General features: G+C 45.6%; 1 long non-coding RNA gene across 1 annotated transcript; it reads right to left on the bottom strand.

The window, feature by feature from the left end:
* Window positions 1–6616: 6616 nt before the first annotated feature.
* On the bottom strand, window positions 6617–11254 carry LOC139433126 (uncharacterized). Its single transcript, XR_011642705.1, has 2 exons — window positions 10625–11254; window positions 6617–7571 (listed from the first exon to the last, which is right to left on the bottom strand). It is a non-coding gene; the product is annotated as an uncharacterized lncRNA (long non-coding RNA).
* Window positions 11255–12210: the final 956 nt, after the last annotated feature.

The following is a 12210-nucleotide window of genomic DNA, read 5'->3' as shown; positions in this document are numbered from 1 at the left end:
CGGTTATTAGACAGCAGAGCTTGACGTTTAAACCTGATGCTCCTAACCTGTCGGTTAGCGGCAGCAGGGCTCGTGGCGCAAGCCAGCTGTATTTAACCAGGCGGTTTTTAGACAGCAAAGCTTGACGTTTAAACCTGATGCTCCTAACCTGTCAATGAGCAGGCAGCACGGTTTTTTTCCTCTGTCCCAGATGTGCCTACCACACACGGTCGTAATGAGCCCAGGGCTGTTATTACGCACTGTGTGAATAGCACTGCACACACCTCCGCTCATTCCTCAGCAGGGTTGAGCGTGAACGTGCCTCAATGTCCAGTTTACGAGCCTTCTCCTAAACAGAGAGAGGATGAGAGCTGGTGTGAGATGCAGCGTGTGGAGGCCCCCTCGCAGCTTTTCGGTCCGGGCCCCTCTTGGGTTCCTTCACGGGCAACGGCGGCGAGGGCTCTGACGTGGCTCGTCACCATGACAACCACAGCACATCAGAATCACATCAGCGCTCTCAGAATATTACTCAGAATGGCGACGTGTGTGTTCGATGGACAGATGAATAATAATAAGTAGCAAGGTCCACCGGGTAAGCCGGCTGCCCCTAACCTGTCGGCAGTGATGTACCTGAAAGCGTTCAATGAACGATCGTTCATGAACGCGTTCATATTTTGGGCGAACGTGAACTGAACGTACTGTATTTCCGCTAGATGAACGTAATTGAGAACGCGTTCATTCTCAGCGCTGTATAACGGCGTTCAAAAGTGCGTTCATTCTCAGCACTGTATTATAACGGCGTTCAAAAGTGTGCCAGATTTCATGCCTTTCAGCCGAAAACCCAGTTAAAACACACCGTAAACAGGCTTCAAAATAATGCGGAAAACCACCCAATCTGGCAACAGCAAGCTGCCTGTGATGCGTACGCGCCTGTCACCCCTGGCTGTCGCACTAAAATATAAATATACTAAATATATCAGACTCCTCACAACAAACAATGTGGAACCGCGGAACCGGCGAGCATTGAATGAATGAATTAGTATGGACGAAGCCGAGAGCAGCTGCAGCAGCACTCGCTCAGAGTGAGACTCTACGGCAGGGGTGGGGAACCTCCGGCCTCCGGCCGTATACGGCCCGCGAGACAATTTGGTACGGCTCTCGAGGTAATTTATAAACACACGCAAAAAATAAAAAAAGTAAAGAAATCTAGACCGCAACAAAATTAAACAAGCGAGTGCCTGATTTTCCTGGCCAAGGTCAGGGTCCTTGAACACAACACGAGCCTAACGTGTCATCACGTGGTATATGTCTCGACTGACAGGGTTGCAGTTCTGACGGAGAGCACCAGAACGCCGCTCCAGCACTTCAGAAATTGCAGCACCGATAAGTCCATACACATGCCGCAGTTTCTGCGTGTCTGTGTCTTTAGTTGAAAGCCCAGTGGCGATCTGCTCATCTGTCATACTGATCAGACAGTCAATAACTGTGTTGTTATCATTAGCATCTGGTTTGCTAGCTATGCTAACGAATATAAGAAGCTTTGTCTACAACCAGTGAGGTAAAGGCACATCTTTATATGATCATTATAGTTATAAAAAAAATAAGAGAATAAAGTAAACAGGTATAAAATACTATATGACAGTTATTAATAAAGAAGAATACAGTTTGAAAGGGTAGTGATTTGTCAAATATCCATAAATTAAAAGAAAATCTGCTTACAGTTGTGTTTGGGTGTTGAGAGATGTGTCCATAGATCTCCTAATGTTGCTCTCAAAGTGCAACAAATCTTCCCAGGGGAGCATGCCCCCCGGACCCCTCTAGAGGAGGTTAGGTCCCCCCCACTTAAACCATGTTCACATGGATAGGAAACTAAATACATTTGCACACATCTTGTGTCCATAAATTATCTTTCTGTTTTGGTGGTCACGCCACACCGTGCACGTGCATGCATACGCGAGTCATGGTGAGATATCTGGATGAAGAGGTTGCTTTTTCTTTGCACAGAATGAAATGAATGGGCTGTGATTTTAGTTTTTTTAAGCAGAGGTCAATAACTTGTACGGCCCTCTGAGGATATTGTAAAAATTGAAATGGCCCATTAACATCGTACAGGAGACAAATAATAGCTCGCAGCAACGTATTGAAAAAAGAACTATGAACTATAAATTAGTTCATTTTTGAAACCATGAACTTTAGTTCAACATTTTGAATTATGAACTATGAACTGAACTAGTTCATTTTAAAATGTGTGAACTGTGAACTGAACTAGTTCATGTAGAAAGTGAACTTTCCCAACACTGCCTGTCGGTTATAGGCAGCATGGCTCGCTGCATAAATAGGCTGTCTTTAAAACCTATTGGTTTTTAGGCAGCTCGGTTTTTCTCCTCTGTCCCAAACCTACCTCCTACACACGGTAATGAGCCCACGAGTGCCATTATTACAGTGAGGACAGCACTGTACACAGCTCCGCTCATCCCTTAGGGGTGTTGAGCGTGAACCCACCTCGGTGTCCAGTTTAACACTGTAAGCAATTACTGTTATTTTTCAGCCGATTTTCGGCACTAATCTACTGGCAGCCCCCTAACCAGAATGTTACTGTGAATTATTTAATTTTTTACAGTATTCTCCTAAACGGCGACATAATGAGAGCCTGTGTGAAATGCAGCGTGTGGAGGGCTCTGGCGTGGTTTGCCACCAACCACAGCACATCCATAGAATGTACACCCGGCGCTATCAGAGTACTGGATGGTACTCAGGGTGGCGGCGCGTGTGTCTGATGGACAGATGGATGAGCAGGCGGATGGGCAGAGAGTAGTCTCTGCAGTTCGCCTCTCCCCCCCGCAGTTCTACGGGATACAGGGAACCCTGTTATCCCGGGAACAGTGTCTCGCGCTCCGTGCAGAGCGGCAGGAACTCTGGTTGAAAAGGAAGCTTTTTTCCAGGGTTCCTCATGGGGAAGAAAATCAGGGTTTTTTACTCCCGGTATTTTCTGGTCCCGAAGGAGACCGGGCGGGGGGAATGAGACCCATCCTCGATCTGTCAGTGTCCAACAAGGGAATGGCCTTTTCCCATGCTGACGATCAAACAGGTTCTGGAGTGTTCACCAGGGAGGTGCACATCCATAGTCCTGAGGGATGCAGTCCTCCACGTAACCATCATCCCGAAACACAGAATGTCCTGCGTTTCTCATTCCTGGCTCCACGCACTTTTTCAAAGTGGGAGGAGCCGGTTGGAGCAGCTACTCAGAATGGGGAAGAGTGTTATTTTACCTGGACGACCGGCTGTGGCTGGCTCGCTCCAGGAAGGGAGGAAGCGGCTTACAGACGATACAGTTCGTATCTCATCTGTCAAACCTGGGTTTCATTATCAACTGGAAGAAGAGCTGTCCTCGTCCCTCCCAGGTTATCTTTTTAACTGGGAGTGGAATTGAACTCAGCCCGCATGAGAGTGTGACTCTCACAGTTGAGAGGGGAGAAAGTGACAGCTCTCCTCTGGCGCGTCACACCCCGCGGGGCGGTGACAGCCCTCTCCGTGATGCAGCTGTTAGGCATGATATCAGCTGGTCACATGGTGATCCCCCTGGGTCTCCTTCATAGTGAGGAGACTCCAGGTGGTTTATTCGCCTGTGCATCGACCCCGTGCGTCAGAGGAGACGCATGGTGTACATTCCTCCTTCCGTGGTTTTGGATTTGACCTACTGGAAAAATCTCCACGTCAGTGGGGGTGCCCCTGAGCAGAGTGATGTCACACACCGCAGTGTTCACAGACGCATCTCTCGCAGGCTGAGGAACGTGCATGTCGCAGGCAGTGGGGGGACAGTGGGCGGGTCACATGTCTCTCCATATAACGTGCTGGAATTACTCTCCGTATGGAAAGTGCTCCAGCACTTCGTCCCGTGGCTGTACAATCAACATATGTTGATTCAAACAGACAACAAAGCAGCGGTGGCCTACATAAATCGCCAGGGAGGTGTTCGATCAGCGCAGCTGCTGAACACACATCCTACACAGCCAAATGGACAGCGCTCCGTGTGGTGTGCAGGGAAAAGCCTGGACCCCGTTGGCCCCCCTGCCTCGTGCTGTTGTTCCTCCAGGACAGGAATTGGCTTATAGCACGGTAAAAGCATGCTGCTGCCATTTCATCTTGCCACGTAGGTTTGGTGTCAGCACGGTGTTTAGTCACCCTCTGACAAAATGTTTTCTACGGGGAGCACAGAGACTCAGACATGTGTCACGCGCTTTGGCGCCTCGATGGGGTTTTGGCTTAGTGTTACGCTCACTGAGTAAAGCTCCATTTGAACCTTTAGATCAGGTCCCCCTGAAGTTCTTGTCAGCCAAAGTAGCTCTGCTCTTGGCTCTCACATCAGCTAAAGGGTGAGTGATGTGTCTGCTCTCTCTGTGGCTCCGTCATGTCTCCAGATCCAAGGAGAGGGCAGCTCAGCTGTTTGGCGCCCTAAGCCGGCTTTTATGCCAAAGGTGATCACAAGCTCTTTTAGATCGAGAAGGATCACTTTAGATGGTTTCTTCCCTCCTCCTCACACATCAGAGGAAGAAGCCACATCTCATCTCCTCTGTCCCGTACGTGCGCTGTCATGTTATATTGCACGCACAGCCATGTTGCGCAAGTCTCAGCGCCTGTTTGTGCATTACAGAGAGCACTCAATAGGGCAGCCTCTGTCTGCACAGCGGCTGTCACACTGGTTGTGTGAGGCTGTATCACAGGCGTATGTTTTCTCTGGGGTGGATCCCCCAGAAAACATCAAAGCGCACAGCACCAGAGGAATTTCAACCTCTATGGCGTTGCATGGAGGAATGACAGTGGAAGACATTTGCAATGCTGCATCTTGGTCTTCCCCCTGTTCTTTTATTCGTTTTTATTTGAGGGATGTCTCCCATTCCTCTCTTACACATTCAGTACTGCTGTTCTGTCAGATTGAGTAATGTCAGGGACTAAACGGCGTGCCCTCTCTCCTGCCTATCGGCATTCAGAGAGCTGCCCCTTTTGCCCCTCTTTTATAGGTTTAACAAGTGGGATTTGTTTATCTCTACTTTTTTTAAACGACGGGTATTCACCTTCATTCCCTTAAAGAGAATATTCATTTGGAATAATGCTATATTTCCAGGGACTGTGATGCTCCTTTCTTTTTCGCATGGGTTATTATTGAGTAGATGGGTTTTTGTGCTTCTGGTTACGGACGGACCAGTGGGGCGTGGACTACATTCTGCTTCGCCCTTAACCCAATAGCGATAGCCTTAGAGGGCGAAGCCTCATACGAAATAGAACTGAGGTTACGTACTGTAACCCAGCTTCTATGAGTATAGGCGCAGCCCTCTAAGGTTCGGGCCCCACTGGCTCAGCGAATAGCTGAAGAAAAGCTGTTTGTGTGGGAGCAGTTGGACGGGCCATCTTCCTATTTATACGGAAGTGAGGCCGGAGGTGGGGCCCACGTCATAGGTGGGCGTGGATTAAGTCTGTCAGTGCTGTACACGTGCAGTGGGATTACCCAATAGCGATAGCCTTAGAGGGCTGCGCCTATACTTATAGAAACTGGGTTACAATACGTAACCTCAGATTTGATAGTTACCTTTTTTGTTGTTCAATGCTGTATTTGGAAAATAAAGTATCTTACAAATACTTTACCTCTGTCTCCCGGGTCGTGCAATTGGGTCCTACATCCTAAGTGTCTGAGTTCGTAACATGCCTTTACAAGCTTAAAAGTTGTTTTTATCATCTGAATTTGGCGAAACAAGTTTAATATTCTTAAAACCAAGACTTTGTTTATTTGAAATCAGATGAAAACAAACTGTAACGGACCCTGCCGTGTTATCTATGATTACTATACGCCTTACATTAATAATTTCAGCGGAGGCAGGGGAGGCGGCGCTTTGGAACAGCAAAGTGGCGAGGGAGAGCTGTCATCTTCCCTTTACAAGCTTCAAAAATGTATTTATCGTGTGATTTTGGAAATTAAAGTGTCATATTCTGAAAGCCAAGACTTTGTTTATTTAAAATGTAAAAAAAACATCCGAAATAAAAAACTTTACTTTTTTAATTTTACATTTTTTTTAAATGTATTGGCTCATGATAGGCCCCCGATCTCCGTAGGCCCCTGGGCTTCAGCCCAGGTCAGCCTGTGCATTAAGGCGTCCCTGGTGACAGGTTGAAACAGTTTCAAATTTGAGCGCTTCAACACTTTATAACCGCTCTAAACAATGCGCAATGTGTGGGTTGTTGTCGTAGTTTGCGTTGTTGCTGTTGTTGGTATTGCATTTGAATTGGATCATTATAGAGCAAGCCAGGAAGAAAAATAGGTCGTTCTGGCTCGGGAAACACTTCGAAATGTGGAGAAGTTGTGAACATTGGCTAAGACCAAGTCGTTTTTTATCTTTTAAAGACCTAGAAAGGGTTATTAACGCCTTTGTTACCTCGAGACTGGACTACTGCAATGCTCTGTATGTGGGTATGGATCAGGCCTCAATTAGACGCCTCCAGCTAGTTCAGAATGCAGCTGCACGTCTTCTTACTGGCCATAAAAAGCGTGACCATATGTGGGGTATTGCAATATTACTTTGTAAGGGTAAAACCCCAGTTCGGTTCAATATACCAAATCCAGTGAACAGAGATAACAGTACTCGAGTTTTCAATTTAGCTTGCTGCAAGGAGAATCGGCGAGCGACCTGCAAATGTCCACTCTCAACCAATTCCGCTCGTCTTCTCTCAGTGCAGCCCTTTTATTTTCAACAATACAGTAACATGACAATCATGTGATGATGACCAACACCAATATATGTTTGTGTGTATCTTGTGACTCTGTCATGTGAATTTGTGTGTGTGTGTGTATGTGTGCTCTTGAACAGACTGTTCTCTGTTCCTCCCTTCTTGACTAAGAATCTTCTTGTACACTTTATGACAATACATTTATCAGAACACATTATGAAAACATATTTATCCTTCAATAAACTCTAACATTCCCTCCTGTTTTTCATAATTACTAGCTGGTTACAGTGTCTTTATTACTTTCAGAATTAATTCACTTGTTTTTGACATTTTCGAACCATTCGTCATATGACAGACAGTAACCTAGCTTTAAGTCTTACACATTGGAGGTTAGGTAAGTATATTCGTCCTTTTGAGAGGGGTCTGTGTCAGTATAGTCATTGTGGTTCCATGGGTCATCTTTAAGTAGTGACCATTTTTTCTCTCGATGGACTTCTTCTTTTGTTGAGGATTCCTCACTCAATTGTCTTATAGTCATTAGCGTCAGACCCAGTAGGGCCACTACAAACACCTTTCCCAACATAGTCTATTTGTGATAGTGGTTCTGTTGTTTTCTTCACCGGGGTTGAGACCAGTATTTCCTAATGAAACACCGCCCTTTGTAGCCGGACTTCCACCACTTATCCGTCGTTAAGTTGGAGAGGTATTATCTTTTTGCAGTGGCTCTGATGTATCCACGTAGTTCTTTCGGCGATTTTTAGTGCAGTCGGTGTTGTCAGCAGTACCGTGTAGGGACCGTCCCACCGTGGACAGTGCCAATGCTTCCTATTAATCACCTTCACGAGGACCTGGTCACCAGTCTGCACTCGAGTATCCTGTAAGGGAGTAGAAATGTCTGGCAGGTTATTTGTTCGAGCTATCTCATTGCTTCTGAAGAGTCTGCTCATCCATTCAGCTAATGTAGTCTCTGCCTCAGCATCATCCTCCTCCCTCACCTCGTCTGTGATTGGTAGTCTGAATTGCCTTCCTGTTATGGGAGACAACCCTGTTTCCTCCATTGTTTTCCTTAGTCTTAACTTTACTGTTCCGTTTGTTTTTTCCACTAAGCCTGCACTTTGTGGATGATATGCACAATGGTTTTTTAATGTTATCCTCATATGCTCAGACAGTTTGGTAATAACCTGATTTACAAAATGAGAACCATTATCACTGTACAGTTTCTCTGGAATACCTCTGTTTGGTAGTATTGTCTTGCATATGGCTTTTGCTACGGTAATAGCGTCTGCATGTTTTGCTGGGAATATTTCAACCCACTTTGAAAACGGACATATCATTACCAAACAGTATGTGTACCCTTGGCATTGTGTTAGTTCGATGAAGTCCATATGCATGTGTTGAAACGGGTATGGTGGTGGAGGAAACTTTCCTCTCTGTGGTCGCTCATTGCCTTGAGCATTGTGTCTGCAACATACTACACAGGCTCTACAAAAGTTTTTAGAAAATGTAATGTAGCTGTATGTATGGAAGTGTTCATTTATTATTGTCACCATCCCTCCTGTTGAGACATGGCACGGCCCATGACTCAAATGAGCTGCTGTTTTGTAGAGACTAACAGGGAATACTATCTTGTTGTTTATCCTGATTTTTAACATTTCCATGCCGTCTCTCCCTAGCAAAATGACAGGGCCGTTTGAGATGAACACAAATTTGAGGGATGCCTGGAGGCCTGACCTTCTATCTTCCATAACAAGTGGCTTTGAAATCGACCTCTGATTTATGTGTCCATTTGCTGATTTTACAAACATAGTGCCAGTTGGTGGCCACATTCTTTTGACCTCTTTGTTCACTACTGATGAGTCTGCACCGCTGTCACATAAGAATTCAAATTTTTCCCCATTGATTTCGATTGTCCTGGTAGGTTTAATACTGTTATCCGACAGATTCAGTAATACTTCAGAAATGTCAATGTGATGTGTGTGGATGTCCTCTTCTTCCTTTTCTACGTCTAGTCAGTTGTCATAACTATGTAGGTTATGTGAAGGGGGGAGGGGGGGGGGCATGTCTTTTGTCTTTGTATTGTCCCTTTTGTCCCCCTTCTTTGTTCTGTGGTCTCTCTTCCCTGCAGTCCCTAGCCATGTGTCCCTCCTTTCCGCGTCTGTGGCATAGGAATTTCCCATCTGAGTTTAGTCCTCGTCCTCTGCCTCTGCCTGTTCCTCTACCATTCCCTCGTCCTCTGTTAAACCCACCTCTTCCCTGTCCTGGTCCTACAAAAAAACCTCATTGGTTTATCCTCCTTCTCCTACAAAGAAAGCTGATGCAGATGCTTTATTTTGTCTTTTTTCTTTGATTTGGGATGTGGCGTGTTCTGCATAATTTAGGCATTCTTGTAAGTTGCATGTTCTATGGTTAACATTGTGCTTGCGGATGAAATCTGCGACTCCTGGGTGAAACCCATTCATTAAGCTTTGTTTTAGCTGTTGTATGAATGCAGAGTCAGCTACGTTGCTGTAGGGGATGCCGCTGTGAATACGGAAACACTCTTCCATTTTTACTCTGAAGTCCTGCACTGACTCTTTTTCCCTTTGCCTACATCCCGAGACTTTTGTGAAATCACGTCTTAGGGCAAAAGTCCTCTCAATTGCTTGGTACACTGGAACCAGAGCATTGGTTAAAGCCTGGTCACCTGGTGGCATTGGGCCTCCATCTGCTGCTGTTCCCGTGAAAATGCCTTTTACCCTTGCCCACTCATGGCCAAGGATTACCATAAGGGTTCTTAAAACTTCATGTCCATTTAAACCATATGACGCTATTAATGCAGTATGGTCAAGGACAAACTGCGCCGGGTCCTTTGTATGGAGTCAGTCCCTCACAAGCCTTTTTACACTCATCCATTGTCCATGGGCGGAACACTTTTAACATTCTTTCTAGGTCTTCGCCAACTCCATAGTGCGGGTTGGCCACTTGTACTAATGGATAAGCGTCACCCTGATATGCTGTTCCGTCGAAGGATTTTTCTGCTTCTCTTAATTCTTCAACAGGATATAACTTGGTTTTCCTTTCCTCCTTGCTTCTTGTATGCGGAGGGCTTATTGTTGCTGCCCATTCTTGTTCTATGCGTTGTTTTGTCTCTTTCTCTCTTTGCTTTTTCTCTTTCTCTTGCGCTTTTCTAATACTTTGCTCTTCCCTTCTATGCTCGACTATTATCGCCGCTGTGCGTGCAGCATCAATTGATCCTGACGTCCCTGTCTCCTCGTCTGCTTTCACTGAAATAGCCGCTGCTATCATACCTTCCACTGCTCCACCTGTCCTTTTATGGGCTTGTTCAGCCCATATAACTGCAACCCGTAGTTGAGCTTCTAACTTCTTTCTTTTCTTGCTTTGCGTTGTTTCAGCTGTTGCTGCTCTCAATTTGTCGCTTAATTCTCTTACTGCTGTTTTCTCCAGCTTCCCTTGGAAGCCGTACTGTTTATACCATTTGCTACAATAAATGGTGCTGCCATGACTATATATTTCCATATATCTCATGTCCCCTGTAGCGGCAGGCTTACTCCCATCGGACCCCATGATTCTAGCTTGGTGTTCCTACTGGACAACGTGTCGGTCGGAACCTAATCCCTAATTCACCACTGCGTGTACTTCAACAGGCCACAGAGTTTGTGATAGCACCGTTAGGTTTCCACTCTGTGCGCTGATTCCACTGGTGACACTTTTACACACCGCTTTCACTCAATCACTCATAAATGTACCCAACGGCACGTCGATCCTCCTTTTAGGCGGAGTAGCCTTTCTCTATCAACGTTTTATCACCCTCCTTATAGGCGGAGTAACCTTTCTCTATCAACGTTTTATCACCCTCCTTATAGGCGGAGTAACCTTTCTCTATCAACGTTTTATCACCCTCCTTAATGGTGGAGTAACCGTGTCTTACCCGTTATCTGTGGTCACTGGTCCGGTTGGATTCCGTCAATCGTGTCCAGGATGAGGGAGGTTGGACATATAAGCACCGGCCCGGCCACGAATTCTGCGTCCCGGGTCTTTCTCGGGGTCGGCTGATGATCCCGGCTGTCGACAGACTGCGGCGTGTCGTCTCCTTCCTCCTTCCCGTCACGATGTTGTTGGATTCCGGCTCGAAGGAACAATTAATGTGGGGTATTGCAATATTACTTTCTAAGGGTAAAACCCCAGTTCGGTTCAATATACCAAATCCAGTGAACAGAGATAACAGTACTCGAGTTTTCAATTTAGCTTGCTGCAAGGAGAATCAGCGAGCGACCTGCAAATGTCCACTCTCAACCAATTCCGCTCGTCTTCTCTCAGTGCAGCCCTTTTATTTTCAACAATACAGTAACATGACAATCATGTGATGATGACCAACACCAATATATGTTTGTGTGTATCTTGTGACTCTGTCATGTGAATTTGTGTGTGTGTGTGTATGTGTGCTCTTGAACAGACTGTTCTCTGTTCCTCCCTTCTTGACTAAGAATCTTCTTGTACACTTTATGACAATAAATGTATCAGAACACATTATGAAAACATATTTATCCTTCAATAAACTCTAACACCATATCACCCCAATTCTGGCTTCATTGCACTGGCTTCCATTTCAGTTCAGAATAGATTTTAAACTCCTTTCATTTGTTTTCAAAGCCCTAAATGGGCTGGCTCCTGCCTATATAGCCAAACTCCTCCATCGCTACACCCCAGGCAGAGCCTTAAGGTCGGCTGATCAGCTGTTGTTGATAGTGCCTAAGACCAGGCTTAAAACCCGAGGGCATCGAGCTTTCGCAGAGACTGGCCCTCCTAGGCTCTGGAATACTTTGCCCCTCCATGTGAGATCGGCCCAGACCCTGTTTTTTTTTAAATCAACACTTAAAACTCACTTTTTCTCTCTGGCTTTTGTTTAATTATTTATTTATTTAGTTATCCACAGAATTGATACTATTTTTAATATTATTAAATGTTATTAATATTATTGGGGTTTTATGGGGTTTCAGTTTTTTATGATTAGTAGGTTGGGGGCAGGGAGACCTTAGAGATGGTTCTGACTAGACTGAATTGGTTGCTAAATCTGGTAGCTTGATGCTGAGTTGGTATAACCCTGAATTAGATTAGAACATTTTAGAAATATGAGGAATAACCCCTTGGTTTTATAAACCGTTTTGTAATTACTTCTTCATCCATTTTTGGATCTCTGCTGGGTTTTCTTTTAAAACCCTAAACCCCCCATTGGGGTTGGTCCTTCCCCTCTCCCTCTGCGGATCTAAGGTCCGGTAGAGGGGGATGGGGCACAGAGTCGCTTATCCAGGCGGGGGAGTGCATCTGACGAAGAGATAGGTTGTTGTGCTCTGTATCTCTGCTTCTTATCCTACATTTTCACCCTGGACTAGAGGGAAAGCGTTCTTGGACGCCTTTTCAGCTCTGTTTCCTACTATATTCTTCCTACCCCATTTACCTTGAACTATTCTAGGAGAGTGTGTTGACGTTGACTCGTTGGGCCTTTCCTCCTGTACT

The sequence above is a fragment of the Pseudochaenichthys georgianus genome, chromosome 24 (assembly GCF_902827115.2).
Source record: "Pseudochaenichthys georgianus chromosome 24, fPseGeo1.2, whole genome shotgun sequence".
Lineage (NCBI taxonomy): Eukaryota > Metazoa > Chordata > Actinopteri > Perciformes > Channichthyidae > Pseudochaenichthys > Pseudochaenichthys georgianus.
Note: the sequence above shows the minus strand (reverse complement) of the source record. Positions and strands in the feature narration are given on the sequence as shown.